This window comes from Notolabrus celidotus, chromosome 23, assembly GCF_009762535.1.
Source record: "Notolabrus celidotus isolate fNotCel1 chromosome 23, fNotCel1.pri, whole genome shotgun sequence".
NCBI classification, from domain to species: Eukaryota; Metazoa; Chordata; class Actinopteri; order Labriformes; family Labridae; genus Notolabrus; species Notolabrus celidotus.
Window position 1 is genome coordinate 21,333,526 of NC_048294.1, and position 19,938 is coordinate 21,353,463.

General features: G+C 42.6%; 2 long non-coding RNA genes across 2 annotated transcripts; one reads left to right on the plus strand and one right to left on the minus strand.

Moving 5' to 3' along the window:
- Positions 1-1,979: 1,979 nt before the first annotated feature.
- Positions 1,980-2,564, plus strand: LOC117807040. Its single transcript, XR_004629898.1, has 3 exons — positions 1,980-2,009; positions 2,101-2,156; positions 2,473-2,564. It is a non-coding gene; the product is annotated as an uncharacterized LOC117807040 (long non-coding RNA).
- Positions 2,565-4,685: 2,121 nt separating this feature from the next.
- LOC117807468 lies at positions 4,686-7,527 on the minus strand. Its single transcript, XR_004629975.1, has 3 exons — positions 7,141-7,527; positions 6,793-6,991; positions 4,686-5,044 (listed from the first exon to the last, which is right to left on the minus strand). It is a non-coding gene; the product is annotated as an uncharacterized LOC117807468 (long non-coding RNA).
- Positions 7,528-19,938: the final 12,411 nt, after the last annotated feature.

Sequence of the window (19,938 nt, forward strand, 5' to 3'; positions counted from 1 at the left end):
ATTTGTGTATGCCCTGTTGGATTTACCGGAGAAATCTGTGAACAGGGAGAAGCTGCAGTAAGGCCAGGTGATATGTTATGATTCATTGGATGCCTTATAAATTTTCAATTAGACACCATTAAATGTTATTCTTTTATTATTCTTTCCGTTCTTTCTAATTAATCATTGGTTTATATTACAGAAACAATTGACAGAGCAGTCGTGGTGAATGTGGAGGTCAACCAGGAATACAATGACAAATATGGCGATGATGAATCACAGGAATACAAAGACTTTATTGGAAACTTCATTACAGAGGTGAGACGCATTGATGCAACGAAATATCTAAACGATCCAAACAAGCGTTGTGAAGACACTGACATTTTATTGTTTTTGGTTTTCAGATGGAGCGGTATTACCGATTAAGCGTTGACAACTTTAAAGAAGTGGTGGTTATTAGTGTCAGGTAATGTAGATTTTCAAAAAAAATCTGAGTGAAAATAAACATGCATAACTCTCAAAAAACTCTGTTCAAAAACAACTTATTTTACAGGTCAGAGCATTTCTCAGGACTGTGTGGGCGTGGCCTAACTCTTTGATTGACAGGTCAAGAGAGAGTTCACAGCCTGCATGTTTGAGCCGTCTGACTCTGAATCTAAAGACATCAAAACTCCAGAATCTGAAAATGATTAATTTCAAATGTTCTCTGAGTGCTGAGTCACAAAATCCTTCAGAATCAGGACTTTAATCGTTTATTAGTTTTATCACTCCATAGTCTTTGGGGCATTGGGACCATGGGACGCCCAGAGCAGAGGAGGCTGAAGTGAAGTATGTGCACGCAGAGGAGTGTTCCGGGTGTCAGACGGAGCTGTTTGTCTAAGCTCTGAGCTGTTTGGGGAAAGTTAGTGAACCGGTCTTGGGGAAAGTTAGTGAACCAGTCCTGGGGAAAGTTAGTGGACCGGTCCTAGGAAATTAGTGAACCGGTCCTGAGGGAAAGTTAGTGAAGAGGTCCTGGGGAAAGTTAGTGAACCGGTCCTGAGGAAAGTTAGTGAACCGGTCCTGGGGAAAGTTATTGAACCGGTCCTGGGTAAAGATAGTTAACCGGTCCTGAGGGATAGTTAGTGAACCTGTCCTGGGGAAAGTTAGTGAACCGGTCCTGAGGAAAGTTAGTGAACCCGTCCTGGGGAAAGTTAGTGAAGCGGTCCTGAGGAAAGTTAGTGAAGCGGTCCTGGGGAAAGTTAGTGAACCGGTCCTGGGTAAAGATAGTTAACCGGTCCTGAGGGATAGTTAGTGAACCTGTCCTGAGGAAAGTTAGTGAACCGGTCCTGAGGAAAGTTAGTGAACCCGTCCTGGGGAAAGTTAGTGAACCGGTCCTGAGGAAAGTTAGCGAAGCGGTCCTGGGGAAAGTTAGTGAAGTGGTCCTTAGGGAAATGAGCTAAGCATATACGGGACTGCTCTAGCCACTTGGCTGCTTCTCAATTCAACTGCGTCCCAAAGTTTCCCAAATCCACCGCAGTTAGGGAAAAGAATGACAACAAGCTGTCATCTTTACCTGTTGTTGCGCACACAGGGACACACGAGCACACTGGCACGAAGAGCAGAGAGACAGCTATACAGACAGATTTCAGGCAGTACGTGATTAGCAGACGAGCTCACAGCTAAGACAACACTGAGGGGAGCTGGCTGAGACGTCAGGAGATGGTCTGAGCAGGACCTTTAAACCCAGTGTTAGAACGTGTTAAAAAACGTAATTGAACATGTTTGAAAATGGATCGAAGTAAAGTAATGCAGTGGTTGGTGCAGTGCTGCCTTCAGCTGTAGTTGGTGGCTCTGCTGTCGCCTGAGTTGAGTTTTTAGTATTTATATATGGTCTGAAATATCATAGGTAGTACGTGTTTGTTGATTTGGGCTCCCAGGGTCTTTAAAGGAAATATTTTAAATTTGGTGTCTTTTCTGAAATTGCTTCTCTCGTTCTTTATCTCAGCCCTGGAAGTTCATTGGTGAGATTCTCCAGGGACACTGTGGAAAAGGTAAAGCCTTTATAACCGCTGGTCGGCAGTTCATTGATCAGACATGAGCTAAAGAATGAGTTTGGTGTGAACTTCTTTACTTTAATTTCAGAGGAGGAAAAGGGATGACGACGCAGCTGTCTACAGAAACACACCAAGAAGAGTAGGGTAAGACTAAACATCAAACACTGTTCTTCTTTAAAGGGATGAAAATATCTGATTTAATGTGATCAGTTGCGTCACAAGTGGAGTTATGCATAAGGAAAATCTACACCCAGGACATCTCATCTAGTTTACCACACCCCTCTCTAATCTGGAATTTGGCTGCCTGCTTTTATCAACAGATGTTAGCTTCTAAAGATACTGTACCTGTATTATCAGATGAGTCAAGAAATCGAGGTGTACTGTTTACTCTACCAGCAGTGTCAACACTTATAAAGCTGTATGTCTGTAACTGACATGTATAAAATGATCTCTCCTTCAGAGTTCAAGTCAAACATGACGTCATCCTGGAGATCCCAAATATCTCCAGTCAAGAAGAAGTGTATGTAAATGACACCGAAGCGATTATAGAGGCTGTTGGTGGCCTCGTAAGCTGCACTGTAGGTAAGAGAGAAGTTTCCAGTCACTCACTGTGAATCTGTGCTGCTGAAATGTAAAGGCTGTTTTCTCACTGTGCTGTCAATCATCTGGTCTGACATGTACCCCCTCGCAGTGGTTTCAGGAACTATAAATACATTGTATAAATTGTCTGTCTTGATGCTTGTGGTCTCGGTTGCTTTTGCAGGTTATGAGGCATCCAAATGCTTCTGAACGCTAAATAAGACATTTTTCAGCTCCGTGTTGTAGCCACTTGTCAATCCCAGGTGTCCCCTGTCTAACCCAGCCCCTGCTTCCTGGTCTCTGTGACTCTAAATGGGCCCATAATTTACTAAATGAACATCATGCTGTGTTGAGGAAGACTTAAAACTACAAATTGAGACCATAAAACTCATGAGGAGAATGTTTTCTGTGGAAATAAATCACCTGAGAAAGAGGACCATTTTCTCAGAGACTTCAAAGATTTTACAACCTGTAAAGTAGCCCCCTGCTAGATTTTGGAGATAATTCATGATAATCCTATTATTTTTACAACATCCATTAAATGAGACATTTCAACCTTGTCAAAACTTCAATCAATCAATCTTTATTTATATATATGAAGACTCTTTCCAAACAGAGCAGGTCTAGACCGTACTCTATGTTCTATTATTAACAAAGACCCAACATCAAGACAGGATAAGATCCAGTCCCATCTTACAGACAGGACTCAGTCTGATCTCATCTTAATCCACCATGAGCAGAGCACTTTGCAGAATTTAACAAGTTACAGTGGCAAGGACAAACTTCCTTTAACAGGCAGAAACCTCCAGCAGGACCAGACTCATGTTAGACACACATCTGCTGAGACCGTGTTGGAGAGAGGGATAGAGGGAGATAAAGAGAGAGAGAGATGATAGTGGTGAGACAGATAGTAGTAGTTGTACTAGCTGGAGTCTGGTACGTCCACAGCAGCAGGCTGTCTACGGTAGAGATCCAGAGGAATCGTATTCTAGTTCATTTAAATTGAGATGAACAGTTCAATGGGAGGAACAAGATGAAATTAATGAAGTAGGATTTCGTTTTCTTGTGAATTTAATTTGAGAGTAAGGTTGAAAGCAGCAGAGCACTTGACACGTTAAAGTGGCAAGGTTAAACTTCCTTTAACAGGCAGAAACCTTGAGCAGAACCAGACTCAAGTTAGACACACATCTGCTGAGACCGTGTTGGGGTTAGATAGAGGGATAGAGGAGAAACTTGATAAATATTAGAGAACCACTGTATCAGACAAGAACAAACAGCATGGTGTTCAAACAGGCTCAAACACAGATAACAAAATGTGGGTACGAGAACATTTATACAAAATGTCCTTTGCTGTCTTTTTTTGAATTCACACATTTTTACGAACTAAACGTTTTCTTTTGTTCTCAGGATCTTCAGGCTGTCCTGATTTGGAAATCACAAAGGAGCCCACAGTGAACACCACCAAACCGGATCTTGGATGTCAGTACCACCGTTACCCATGTGTCTTTGTGAGAGTGTGTGTGTGTGTGTGTGTGTGTGTGTGTGTGTGTGTGTGTGTGTGTGTGTAACGTATAATTTAAGCAATCAAATGATATGCTTAAAGTTTAAATCTTTTTTGGGTCTTGCAGCGTTCTGTGGAAATCTGGTCAACGATGAAGATCTTGCTGTTTTCTACCAGCTTTTTAATGACAGTGGGAGTCTGTCCTGTGTCAGCGCCTGCAGCCCGAAACATGACAGTAGAAAAATATGCAAGAACAAGGGAACGTGCCAAGTGTTCAAGGCCACCGGACCTGTCTGCCAGTGAGTTTTACTCTGCTAAATCACCACTCACCATCAGGTACAAACTCTTTTTTCAAGCAGTAAAAGCACCAGAAGATGCAGCAGGTTTTGTTGGAACCCTGCCCTTCCTGCTTAGAGCCTGAAGTGGGCAGAGCAAACCTCAATCAATCAATCAATCAATCAATCAATCAATCAATCAATCAATCAATCAATAAATCAATCAATAAATCAATCTTTATTTATATAACATTTAGATTTAAAATTGTATCACAATGTGACATTTGGATTTAATAGGTAACATTAATATTTTGATAAAGTAGGCACAGATAAAAAAAAAAAAAGGCACAGTCAGGCTCATGGATACTTTCTGAGATAAGACTTCCAAAGATCAAAGATTAAATTGACAACATCATTTTATAAACTGAGCTTTAGTTTAGTCAGATCAGGTGAGGTTTGGTGTGACGAGAATGTAAAGAGCGGCATCTGTTTGCTTCCTCTCTGCTCTGTAGTTTAACTCTTTCCGTCCCTCTCTTCTCAGGTGTGTCGACCTGTCCTCCACCTGGTACATGGGCGATGACTGCAGCCTGCCAATACAGAGGACGGCTTTCTACGCCGGGCTGAGTGTGACACTGGCTGCTCTGTTGGTGCTGGTTGGAGTCCTGGTGGCGTTGACACTGAAGAACAATCGTACACAGAAGAAGTGAGAAAACGTCATGTTATTAATCTGCACGCAAAGACGTGTTCCTGAACTTTAGTGAGGTTTCCAGGTTTTTGTTTTCAATCTGAAATATGTGTTTAATTCAAACAGGAGATTTGTGCTAAGTTCAAGTTTATAAGCTTGCAGGATAAATGTCTCCTCTGTGATGAAATCTGATTGGTGCTCTGCTGTGTCTGCAGGAAGAGAGACATTAAAGAGCAGCTGGTGAACGACTGGCTTAACGAGGACTTTGGGTGGTCCAGATCAAGCACTCCCAGTACCGGTAATGCATTTATCACACACAAATCTGTCTCCTTGTACCGCAAACATCAGTAAGATGCGTTTCTAGTATTTGTATATTGGAACATGTTGTTGAATTTACTCATGGTGTGGTATCAGAAGTATCTTAGATATCGCACAATATAGAAAATGCTGTTAGTGGGTGCTCAGGAGAACCGTATAAAACAGACCTGAAGCTGCAGAGCTATGAGAGTGTTACTATAGGTGCATTTCAACAGCAGGAACCAGGGTCTAAATTCAGTTCCTGCTTTGGGGGTAGTACTTTCCAAAGGTCCAGGAACCTTTGGGGGAAGGGTTTTCAGTACCCTCAGTATTTTGATTTCACCCACCGTCCACAACAGCATCACACACACCTGTGATCACTTGGTTTAATAACTCCTGAACATTGGTCTTCTCTGAGCCAGATAGTGTGAATGCATCTCTGTCAGCTCCCGGTGTTACAGTCTGAAGAGTGACCCTGTAAACTGGAGACCTTCAGCTGAACGTGTCAGTGTTTGTGGAGTTTACAACAGCTGTAGGAGTCCTCAGGAATGCATCCTAGTTAAGTTTTTATTCAAATGTCCAAATATCTTCATCAGATATTTAATGATCATCTAAAGACGTTTATGAGGGATGCATCCTGCTGAAAGTCTCCATTAAACAGGGTCGCTCTTTAAACTGAAACACCAATCCATCTCTGACATGGCTTTTAAAATCTGTCTTCTTGCTTTAAGTCGAGCGTTTCAGGCGTTTTGAATCCTCTTTGTCTCTAGAGCTCGTCTCCTTCCAAGTGTTGATTCAGTGAATCCATCTGTAATAAAGCACGATCAAAAACAGCACAAGAGGAATCTCCTCCATGCTAACAGGCTAACTGTGGTGTCACACACGGCCTGTCTGTCTACTTCTATGATGTCATCTTTGTTGTATGGCCTTCATCTCTTTCTTATTGCCCTCTACTGGACTGGCGGAGTAGTGCAATTACTGTTATACTGTTTTCTCCGTACGTTACTGGTCTGATTTGCATAATTTCCACGGGACTTCAGGTCTCGTTGGAAACACAGACAACAATGGGCCACAGGAACCATTTAGGTCCTTGAAGAGAAGTCGATGGAACTAAAAGTTTATTGGTACTTCTGGTTGAAAATCATCTTCTGACTGTGATTTTGAATTGAAAACCAAAATAATGTATTGAGTCTGTCTTCTAGTCAGATCAGCCAGTAAACCCTCACTGTTGCTCTATTTCAGAAACGTACAATAACCCTACATTCACCCAAGATACAGTAGCATTCCACAGAGAGGATCCAGGTGTTAACAGACGAACTCCACCTGGCTACCAACCAAACCGGCCGTCTCCACAGACTGACTACAGACAGTCAGCGAGTCCGTTCTACTCATCACAACCACCTAACAGACACAACACTCCATCTTACACCACAGGATACTCACCGTCTGCAGGACTACAGCCGAGAGTCCCAGCTTACCAGGCGGTCAGTGTTTAACCCGGATGTTTTCTTCTTCTCTTCTGTATTGACCCTTGTATCCCGTGTTAACAGACTCCTTGTTTCCTTGGCTCCACAGATGAGGATCAACAGGCCTCGGATCAGGACGTCTTCGGACATCTGAACAGCGCAACCAAAATGAGGTCCTAGAGAACCAAACAGTAAATACAGACATTTTGTCAGCCCCTGCAAAAAAAAGAAGAAACTCTATGCCTAAAATTTTCACTCCTGTAAGATTTTATTTAAACTCTTGCTTTTTTATCCAAAGATTCACTACTTCCCTTAAAGCTGAGACCTTAATGAATGCTGCTGCTCTTCGACCCCGGTCTTGTTTTGTCCAATGTAGACTACATCAGTAAAGATACCGCTCTTAGTGCTCGATAAACCCAGCTCAGATGTTTTTGTTGTTTTGTTTATGAGCTGAAGAAACAATGACACCGGCAGAGGTTACCTCACCAATGGGCTGATGTCGTAAAGGTTATTTATTTGTCGTCTTGCAGAGAAAGCGGAAAATTCCTGAATTCCGATCCGCAGAAACAGAACGCCGGTAGTTTGTGTTTGTCAGAGAAAAAACGGTACTGATCCGAGCTAACAGGTCATCAAACTGAGCTCTTGTCAGCCGCAGGTAGCTGGAAGTAGCAGGAGAGTTCATCCAGACACATTTCATGGAGGAGAAGGAGAGATTAACTGAGCTGAGAGAGTGTCCAGACGATGAGATGAACACTGACAGGGAGTTTTTCAGAGTATTTGTAAGGGTTTATTTTCGTACACGTATACATATAAACCTGAACTAACTTGTGGCTGTGAGAGGCTCCTTTCAGATTGCACTCTGCCATTTGAACAAAACTAATTTTAAACATTGATTTGTGCGCCTTAAAGATGAACCAATAACTAATCAATATCAACACTTGATATCAAAGTGTGTCTGCACAAGTTTGAGTTTACCAAAGAGAGACTGTAACCTCTTTTTTATACGAATATATTATTGACTGAAATTTTCTTTTGATTTACTTTTGTATTTATTTCTATTTTATTGAATTTTATTAACGATCTCTTTCATGGAGGAGACCTGGCCGAGTTACTATCATAACAAGCAAACAGGATAAAGTAACGTTGAGGTGATCAGATCAAACGTTTACACAGAAAACCTGGACTACAGAAATCCAACAACCTTCTCCATTCAGTCCTAACTTTGAGAGTTGCACAAAGTCTGGAGAACAAAGCTTCTGACTCCCATCCTTCAAGATAAAGAGAGAGGATAAGTAAGACAGCTTCAGTCTCTTAGCAGCGTTCATATGCAGGAAATAATCAAAGTCAGAAACAGAAGAAAAGAAAGTTTCCTAAGTTTCACCTTCAAAGAAAAGCAAGACTTGTTTTATCGTACGATCCTTGTACGATACTATTAAAAGTCACTTTTATTTGTAAATCCAGGTCCCACAGTTCTTGAAGTGTGCAATTTATTTAAAAGCAGCTGCAGTTTCTTCTACTTTATCAAATGTCAGTAAATGACAGTGTCGTCAGCTTAGCGGCAGATCGAAGAGTTTGGAATATTCTGTTCTGTAAACTGTCAATAACTGTGAGCCCAAGAATGAACCTCATCACCATTCCACATCTTCTAGAGTAGTTTTATTTATGATGTGATTTTTGGAGTTTTGACGTTGTTTTCGCTGCAATGTATTTGATGCACTTTATATTAATAAAAAGTTCCTGAATGAAAAGGCTCTGTGAGATTCAGATTTCTTACCACAGTCACTGAAAACTGAAGTATGGGGCCAGATTTTACATTTTCAAAAAAGAGAAACAAATTTGAAAATGACAAATTTCAATTCTTATTTAAATTTGGTTCAGTGGTGGGTCTTTTATTTGAAACTTTTTTGTATATTCGGAATTATGGACAAATCTTTGTCCCACTTCTGGCTCTGTAGTGATGTTTATGTGTATACCTTCAGGGTGAGACAAAGACCCCTCTGCTTCGTGTCACGGCTTATCTCACCCTGTCAGGATTCTATTTCCCATAACTACATGCTAACTTTAGTCTTTTGTCTGACGGTAACACGACACATTAATGGATATCGACATTTTCTGGAGAGCCTCTGGTCCTGCATGGCCTCCGTTGCTTAGGTGAGGTGAAGGGTTTAGTCTGGTTTATTATCAGCGTTTTGACTCTACGCACTAGTGATCGACGCGGACATAAGCAATACATGTTGCTGTTTATCATACAGACATGATTACAGGGAAGAATAGAGAGGAGACATTAGAGGAGATGAAATACAAGGAAAATGTACGGGATCCCGGAAGTGCTGTAAATGCAGGAAATACAGTGCTGCCAATGGACCAATCACCAGGCTTGCGGTCCAAGTCAATTCATTTTGGACGAGGTGCGCACACCCACACGCGTAGGCCTGTGCATAAGTATGGGTGCTACACAGTCAATTCAACGCAGAAGTATAAATCAGGCTTTAGGAACGCAGGGTACATTCTAGAATCTGACTGATAGGTGTCACTAATACTCCCATTTCTAAACACTGCACCTTTCAGGGTCCAAAAGTAACACTCAGAGAAATTAAGAGAATTTAGTGTTTCTATTCCTCAGTTAATTTTCTCTATTCAAAGACCTGTTTGATCACTCATCTATGTGATTTCCTCCTGAGAGCTGTTAGAAGAATAGACTGTATAAATAATGGACGTAGTATCCGTGACGTCACCCATCTGTTCCCGAAGCATTGTTTTGAGGCCAATCGTCAGCAGGAGCCATATTGGAAATGCTGAACTTTAGTGTGAGGTAGAGAGGTGGGGTTTGAGCCTTTTCGCCAACAGCTACAGTGTTCCCACCTGTCAGTCAAGTCAGCTGTGCCTCTCATAATGGAAAACTCTTAATCTTAATATCTTCTAAATTACCGCGTTATGAAAAAATTCAACCCCCCATACAGTGTGTGCCGATTGAGAAATGAGCTATCCAGACTGCACTCGTTTTTTGTACCAGGCTGTAAACATGTTTATTCCTGCTGTAGAGATCGGCTTTTTTGAATTGGTGTGTATGTGGATTCCGGTACTTCTGGAGCAAGCCTCAAGTGGACACTCGATGAACTGCAGTTTGGCTTCAATTCTTGTGGCCGGAGGTTGCCGCTTGGTTAGAAGTTTCTGCTCAAATAATGTCTGCATTGCATTTCCTCTGTGACCAAGGAGGAAGTTATTTCCTACAACTTCCAAAGACCTCCACCTGAAAACAGGTTTCGGTCAGGTGAAGCCTCCACACACTTCCTGTTACAGAGTCAATGATTCCTAAGAGAGGGTCGCCACCAGCTGAGCCAGAGAGAGAAAAGAAGAGGAATGAAGAAGCTCTGAAGAAAGCCAGCCTACTAGACTTTAGCACCCACCCACAGTCCCTTCTGCATGTGTGTGTGTGTGTGGGGTGGGGGGGTGGGGGGGGGAGTGTTATCTCGCTCACATGTCAGAGAGGTGTGTTTGCATGTGTAAGTTGTCTTGAGCTAACCCAAAGTTCATCATGAGTTGTCCTGAGCTGACTCAGAGCGGATGTTTGCCCTTCTTTGTGAGGCCTCTCAGCTCTGTGTGTGTCCCATGTAGAGAAGAAGGTGCAGGTCTCATAGTGTGTGTCAGAGCTGATCTGCAGGAGTCTGTGATGTGTAAGTGAACAGTTTCTGATGCTAATGTCAACAGAAAGTCTCCAGGCCTCCTTTAGCTGATCATGTCATGTGCACAGATACCAATCTGATGAACTGTCTGAAGTTTTTCTCTCTACTTTCACTTTTACTGACTTGACTTTTGACAACAATGCAGGAGGCATGTGGAGTGAGATGTGGAGTTTTCAGCTGCTCTATCAGTCATGTGGTTAGGTTAAATAGTAACCTTAATGAAAGAAGGCGCAGCTGCTGAGATAAGACAGGACCAGGACCGCTGGACAGCTGGAGACATGTGACTGGGGTTTCAAGGATTCTCCTCCCCCTCTCCTCATCCATGTTGTCTTTCTCCAGGCCTGGCTCCGCTCATCATGATGGTTTGTTGTTGTAGTTAAGTGAAATACGATCTGGTGATAACACAGAGTGTTTTATTCTGAAAATTAACCGGATGTTTTCATTTTGTTTTGGTGCCTGACTTCCTGTCCCGCTCCATCTCCTCTGTTGAGATTGATGCGTCGTGCTCCGGCATCCTGCAAAAATAGAAGTCTTGCGTATCTGATCCGGAGTGCTCCGACCTGCCTTATCACAGACGCAGCCGGAACACAACGGAGTGGATCCAGTGGAAGTTATCACATTGACTAGAATAGAAACCTATCAGAACCGGTGCCGTGACGGATCGGAGACGGACCAGTCATGGATCTGGTGGAATTTGGCCGTAACTCTGACTCAAATCCTGCAGAATTTTTGAAACGTTTGAACACAAATAAAAATAACTCTACTCCACTGATATAATTTTTAACACCCTGCAGTGTCTGCAGACATTTTAATTTATCGGCCTTCCATCTCTACTCTGTTCCTATGACCTCTTACTCTCTGACCAAGAAGAGATTCAACAAATGTGTTGCTAGGATCCCTCTATAACAGATCCTCTCTCTGAAATAGATCCCAGGAAATCCCCCCCATATTTTAAACCTAGCAATTTATCTGCAACAGGACCCAATGTTTGGAACAAAGGCTCACAGCTACATAAGGTAGGTGGCAAGGACAAACTCAATAACTACAGGCCAGGCTCTAAACTGGCAAAACAATTGTTAATAAATGACCAATGAAATAACTTTTTATTAAGAGGAGCTAATATAGAAGCTCATATAAGTCAGTCCTCAGAGCCCAGCTCAGCACTGTCTCTGCTGTAACCAAGGTTGTAAATAACATTACAGTAGCTCTAGATAAAAGACAGCACTGTATAGCTCTTTTTATTGATCCATCTGAAGTGTTTAATATAGCTGATCATTCTCTGTCTTTTGCAAAGGCTACATGATACTGGCTTAGGTAACAATGCATGAAGCTTGTTTGTTGCAATGTCTGATTTTCATGCAGTGACTTCGACTACAGAGTCATGTTTGTTTTTAATGCAGTGACTTCCACTACAGATTCAGTCTGTTTTTAATCTAATGCTTCCTTTTGCAATATTTTCAATTCAATAGAAGCTTTAAATGATTTGCAAACCATCAAAATGTGTCTTTATTCACATTTAATAAACCAAGACCCCTTTTTAATCTTAAAGGAAGTTCTCTCTGAATTTCCTTTTCTATGATTTTAGCTCTGAATCAGGACTGATGACTTACACCTGAAGCCATTGTGAAATGCAGAAAGTGCATGTGCAATAGGTCAAATAGTCAGTGCCATAATGCTTGTTCTTATCTGTGTATCTATATATCCTCACATACCTGCCTGACACTGCATTATGAGAGAAGTGGCAGAGCTCATTCCATCTGCGGGTTCTCTAAGATATATTTTCAGTACGTTTTTTAGTATGTTCTGAAAATTTGGATTCCTTAATTTCTGACACATACGTGAGATTTCACCTGAAAGAAGAAACTATGGCGCCTTTTCTAACCTTTGTGGTGATACTTTTTACACTCATCTGCTCTTCTTCTGCTGACAGAACTGCTTACGGTAAGATCATAACTTACTCTTCCACTACTGTGTTTTTTAAGTCACCTGTTAAAGTTTAAAATGTATGGTTACACTTTTCTCAGACTCTATGAATTTAAACATTTTTATATTTCAAGGTTTTTATTGATTTTTCACATTTTAACAAAAGGGACAAAACAAAACAAAACAAAACAAAACAAAACAAAACAAAACAATAACCATGCTCTTTACAGTAGAAAGACCACCGGAAACAACCGGTGGTCAACCATTAATATTCCACCATCCAAGCTAGGGCGTCCTCAAAAACATACAAGAGAACAACAAGCAACATTGTCAACAAAGAAAAACAAACCTGAATCTAAGTCCTATGTGTCAGAGGGTGACTCCAGTCCAAGACGTAATTCGCCTTTTTTTTCCTGAAGGGATGGGGGAAGATATTTTATATAAGCTGACCACATTTTTTCAAACAAGTAAACGTCTCCCCTCATTCGTGCAGTTAAACTTTCAAATGGGAAAGCTTTGTATATATATATTTCATGGTGCCACTGTGTAACTGTGGGAGGTTTGTTACTTATCCACCTGTTTAGAATACACTTCCTAGCCAGAAACAAGAGTTTATCACACAGCTTAAAATCAGTTGGACTCAGCGTCAGTGTTCTGGAGGGTAAACTCAGTATAAAAAGGACTGGGTCTTTGGAAACCTTCACTGAGAAAATATTACTCAATTCCTGTGCTATGTTACTCCAAAATCTAGAAAGCTATTCCCAAAAGTAATGGAAGTGTCCCCCAACACTTTCTTTACATTTAATGCACAGAGGGGAGATCTGATTGTTTATTTTACTGAGTATAAGAGGAGTTATGTGGGCTCTGTGGAGTATCTTATATTGGGTTTCTCTCATGCGAATGCAGATAAAGGTAGCTTTGGCACAACGTATTGCTTAAAGCCAGTCATTTTCAATATATTCAGCACCAAAATCATGTTCCCATTTCTGAATGAAGGTGCGTGTATCTGAGGGATCCACAGAGTTGAACAGAGAGTATGACGTAGAAAGGAAATGTTTAGTGTCCCTAGGGTTCAATAAAAATAAATCTATGTCTCCGGGCGGGGCGGGGGGCGTGGCTGGGGGGGGTGGTCGGGCCGGCTGGGGGGGAGGGCGGAGGTGGCAGGGCCAATCCCTGCAGTAAAGGTAACATTTGTAAAGGGTAAAGTAATCTGGGGAGTATGTTCATTTTTATCAGATTGATTCTGCCCATCCAGGAGAGAGGGAGGCCATGCCATCTCTGCAAGTCATTTTTAACAGAGCCAATTATTGGTGACATATTAAGTTTCCACAGATCTTCAATATTAAGTGACACTTTAATTCCAAGATAGATAAAACCTGAAGTGGCCCATCTGAAAGGGAGATGGACCAGTGAGTTTGTACTGCCAAAATGACCCAGGGGCATAGCTTCCGATTTTGTATAATTAATTTTGTAACCAGATATTGAGCTGAATGCATTTATAATCGACAAAGTAGCAGGGACTGAGATCTCAGGCTTTGTGAGGAAAAGTAAAATGTCATCCGCGTATAACGCTATCTTGTGTGTAGTTTTACCCAGAGTAACACCATGAATGTTCACATGGCTTCTAATACTTTCTGCAAACGGTTCTATTACGAGGGCAAAGAGGAGGGGGGAGAGCGGGCACCCCTGCCTTGTCCCCCTGCGGAGAGGGAAAGGAGGTGAACGTATGCCATTGGTCAGGACACAAGCCTCAGGTGAATTATATATAATTTTTATCCAATTTAAGAAGTCTCCCCCCAGACTGACCTTGACCAGAACGTCCCAAATGAAACTCCACTCCACCCTATCGAACGCCTTTTCTGCGTCTAGTGCTATAGCTAGTATTCGGTGTTTCATCTGTGAAGAGTACTGTACAATATTGAGAACTGCCTCATATTAGAAAATGAGAATCTATTTTTTATAAAAACCTGTCTGGTCTGAATTTATGAGTGATGGAAGGTAGTCCTCCAGTCTTGTGGCCAGTACTTTGTAGAGCAACTTGCGATCTATGTTTATAAGGCTTATGGGTCTGTAGGAGCTGCATTCGTCCGGAGGGTTATCTTTTTTAAGATCAAGGAGATATTTGCTAAGTTAAGGATACAAGGGAGATTCCCTCTCCCAAAAGAGTCAAAATACATAACAGTGAGGGGCTCCGCTATAACTTGGCTCATTTTTTTGTAAAATTCTGGCCCAAAGCCATAAGGGCCTGGTGCCTTTCCGGTTTGGAGTTTGCGAATAGCATCCTGCACCTCTTCTTTTGTAATTCCTCTGTTCAGGACTGTCTTCTGCTCTTCTGTTAGGGATGGCAGTTTTATCAGGTCGAGGAATGACTTTTTGTCTTTCCTCAGACGTATTACATTCAGAGGAGTATAAGTCACAGTAGAATTGTCTCATAATTTCATTAATTTTTTTAGATTCATGAACTTTTTCTCTGTTTTTATCCTTAAGTAATGATATTAAATTACGGTCCCTTCTACCTATCGCCAAGCGAGCAAGGAGGCGACCAGGCTTGTTGCCATGTTCATAAAGTCTCTGTCTAGTAAAGAGGACCGAAGCCTCAGCCTTGCTGTTTAAAAGCTGATTCAGACCAGATCTTGCAGCAACCAATTTCTTTAGGACATGTTTAGACAGCGAGTCCTTAAACTCCCTCTCCAATTCTTGAATTAAATTTTCGAACTCTAGTTGCTTTTTAATTATATTCCTTTTTTGAGCTGATGTGTAAGATATAATGGAACCCCTCAGGAATGCCTTGGCTGTTTCCCACAGTAAAGATGGATTAATACCTGGTGTGTTATTTGTTGACATAAAGAGATCCCATTGTTTTTTAAGATAATCTATGAATCTATGGCTGGAATTTAAACATTTTTATGATCCTCGGTTTCATTACAGGACATTTTTGCTCTGAAGGGATGGTCCTCATATAATTCTCATGTACGATAGGGCTCCATGCCTTTAAATGAGAGGACCCAAGTTTAAAATATTTCAAATACATTTGTAACTGAAAGAGAAGAGTGAATGACCTTTTGGTTACTTCTGCCGCTAGTTAAAAAAAACTCTATCTGGCGGCAGTTCTGACATAAACAGAGCTAAGGCACAGTTCCACATTTAGAACAGCTAAAATTTCTCAACTCTCAGCAAAGAAATGTACTTTTCTGCCAAAACCATTTAGCAAAAGGTCGGGCTTCATAACTTGGCAGGAGGTGTTGAATGGGAGGGGCTGTTAAACTTAACAGTCAATCTATCTTTATTTGTAGAGCACCAAATCCCAACAAACGTTATCTCAAGACTCTTTCCAAACAGAGCAGCTCTAGACCGTACTCTATGTTCTATTATCAACAAAGACCCAACATCAAGACAGGATAAGATCCAGTCCCATCTTACAGACAGGACTCAGTCTGATCTCATCTTAATCCACCATGAACAGAGCACTTTGCAGCATTTAGCAAGTTACAATGGCAAGGACAAACTTCCTTTAACAGGCAAAAACCTCCAGCAGGACCAGACTCATGTTAGACACACATCTGCTGAGACCGTGTTGGAGAGAATGATAGAGGGAGAAGAAGAGAGAGAGAGAGATGATAGTGGTGAGACGAATAGTAGTAGTTGAAGCAGCTGGAATCTGGCACATCCACAGCAGCAGGCCGTCTATGGTAGAGATCCAGAGGAACCTACGAGACAAGGGAGCTCAGGGACTCCAGAAAGGTCTATGGTTAGTAACTTTAATGGGAAGAGGAAGAGTTGAAGTAAGTGATGGGGAAGTGGGTGGGAGGGGGGTGAAACAGGATCCCGGTTTATCAGTATGCCAGTTCCCACGGCAGTCTAAGCTTATAGCAGCATTACTGAGAGCTGGTCCAAGCCTGAGCCAGCTCTAACTATAAGCTTTATCAAAAAAGAAAGTTTGAAGCCTACTCTTAAACGTAGAGAGGGTGTCTCCTGGACCCTGACTGGTAGATGATTCCAAAGGAGAGGGGCCTGATAACTGAAGGCTCTACCTCCCATACTACTTTTAGAGATTTTAGGTCTAATGAGCAGGCCTGCATGTTGGGAGCGTAGTGTTCTAGAGGGGTAATAGGGCACTATGAGCTCTTTAAGATACGAAGGTGTCTGACCATCAAGAGTTTTGTAGGTTAGAAGAAGGATTTTAAGTTCTAGTCTAGATTTTATGGGGAGCCAGAGAAGCTAACACAGGAGAGATGTACTCTCTCTTTCTAGTTCTAGTCAGTACTCTAACCAGCTGAATACTCTTTAGGGACTTATCAGAGCAGCCTGATAAAAAGGAATTACAATAATCTAACCTGGAGGCAACAAATGCATTGACTAGTATTTCTGCATTGCTCTGAGACAGGATGACACACACAACAAAAATGATTGTAATTCCATATTTCCCTCTGTCTCTTCTCGTCAATCAGATCTGTCCAGTGGGACAACAGAGGGTAGCCCATCAAGCATAAGATCTGATATAACTGAAGCAGCGATTGTGACAACTGAGGGAGAACCAACAACTGATCCATCTCAGACAAGTAGGGTCACATCTGTGACAACTAGAAGAACATCTGCAAAAACACAACCTGCTACAACAGGGGCAATAAGTGGACCGACTGACAGCACAGTCACAACTGATCAAACAAGGGCAACAAGCGGACTGACTGACAGCACAGCCACAACTGATCAAACAGGGGCAACAAGTGGAACGACTGACAGCACACTTACAACTGATCAAACAGGGGCAACAAGTGGAACGACTGACAGCACACTTACAACTGATCAAACAGGGGCAACAAGTGGAACGACTGACAGCACACTTACAACTGATCAAACAGGGGCAACAAGTGGGCCGACTGACAGCACACTTACAACTGATCAAACAGGGTCAACAAGTGGACCGACTGACAGCACACTTACAACTGATCAAACAGGGTCAACAAGTGGGCCGACTGACAGCACACTTACAACTGATCAAACAGGGTCAACAAGTGGACCGACTGACAGCACACTTACAACTGATCAAACAGGGTCAACAAGTGGGCCGACTGACAGCACACTTACAACTGATCAAACAGGGTCAACAAGTGGGCCGACTGACAGCACACTCACAACTGATCAAACAGGGGCAACAAGTGGACCGACTGACAGCACAGCCACAACTGATCAAACAGGGGCAACAAGTGGACCGACTGACAGCACAGCCACAACTGATCAAACAGGGGCAACAAGTGGACCGACTGACAGCACAGTCACAACTGATCAAACAGGGTCAACAAGTGGACCGACTGACAGCACAGTCACAACTGATCAAACAGGGGCAACAAGCGGACCGCCTGACAGCACAGTCACAACTGATCAAACAGGGGCAACAAGCGGACCGACTGACAGCACACTTACAACTGATCAAACAGGGGCAACAAGTGGACCAACTGACAGCGCAGTCACAACTGATCAAACAGGGGCAACAAGTGGACCAACTGACAGCACAATTACAACTGATCAAACAGGGGCAACAAGTGGACCGACTGACAGCACAGCCACAACTGATCAAACAGGGGCAACAAGTGGACCGACTGACAGCACAGCCACAACTGATCAAACAGGGGCAACAAGTGGGCTGACTGACAGCACACTTACAACTGATCAAACAGGGGCAACAAGTGGACCAACTGACAGCACAGTCACAACTGATCAAACAGGGGCAACAAGTGGAATGACTGACAGCACAGCCACAACTGATCAAACAGGGGCAACAAGTGGACCGACCGACAGCACACTTACAACTGATCAAACAGGGGCAACAAGTGGACCGACTGACAGCACACTTACAACTGATCAAACAGGGGCAACAAGCGGACCGACTGACAGCACACTTACAACTGATCAAACAGGGGCAACAAGCGGACCGACTGACAGCACACTTACAACTGATCAAACAGGGGCAACAAGCGGACCGACTGACAGCACAGTCACAACTGATCAAACAGGGGCAACAAGTGGACCGACTGACAGCACACTCACAACTGATCAAACAGGGGCAACAAGCGGACCAACTGACAGCACACTCACAACTGATCAAACAGGGGCAACAAGTGGACCAACTGACAGCACAGTCACAACTGATCAAACAGGGGCAACAAGTGGATCAACTGACAGCACAGCCACAACTCATCAAACAGGGTCAACAAGTGGACCGACTGACAGCACAGCCACAACTGATCAAACAGGGTCAACAAGTGAACCGACTGACAACACAGTCACAACTGATCAAACAGGGGCAACAAGTGGACCGACTGACAGCACACTCACAACTGATCAAACAGGGGCAACAAGTGGACCAACTGACAGCACACTCACAACTGATCAAACAGGGGCAACAAGCGGACCGACCGACAGCGCAGCCACAACTGATCAAACAGGGGCAACAAGTGGACCGACTGACAGCACACTCACAACTGATCAAACAGGGTCAACAAGTGGACCGACTGACAACACAGTCACAACATATCAAACAGGGGCAACAAGCGGACCGACTGACAACACAGTCACAACTGATCAAACAGGGTCAACAAGTGGACCGACTGACAACACAGTCACAACTTATCAAACAGGGGCAACAAGTGGACCGACTGACAACACAGTCACAACTGATCAAACAGGGGCAACAAGTGGACCGACTGACAGCACAGTCACAACTGATCAAACAGTGGCAACAAGCGGATCGACTGACATTACAGATGCAACTTACACTACTGATTCTGTCACCACATCTCCTCAACCGACTGACTTACCTACAGAGAAACCAACTACAGCCCAGTCTACAAATCCAATAACTCAGCCAAACACAGGACCGACATCCACCACACGAGAGCCATTGAACTGCCAAAATGGAGGAACTTACAATGGATCTATTTGCTTTTGCCCTGTTGGATTTACTGGAACTCTTTGTGAGGAAGTTGAAGCTGCAGTAAAGCCGGGTGAGTTCAGACAATCTTATTTGATTGCTTTTTTTTTATACTTTCAGTGAAATTATGTTGAATGTATTTTATTTTGTCAATTATGTCAAATGATATAGTGGTTTGATTTTTTTTCAGATACAATTGATGGAACACTCGTGGTGAATGTGGAGTTGAATGAAGAATATAATGATAAATATGAGGATAAGACCTCACCGGAGTACAAAGAATTTGTTGGAAGCTTCACTGAAGAGGTGAGACGCATGGATACAGCATGTCAACAAGACAGATAAACAGAGGAGGAAAATACAGTTCTTTAAATTGATCAATGATGAATAAACAGATATTATTACCCTGCTTTCTTGATCACTCAGCTGTAAAATAAGCTGCTTGATTATGCCTGGTCAAAACCCCTTAAAAATGGTTATTAATCCTGACAACCAATTCCACACATCCCATCCGCGGAAATGAGTTCAGGGACATTTTGCGTCTGCTTGTTGTCACCGAGGCAAAACTGTTAGCTTCTGTTAGCATCAT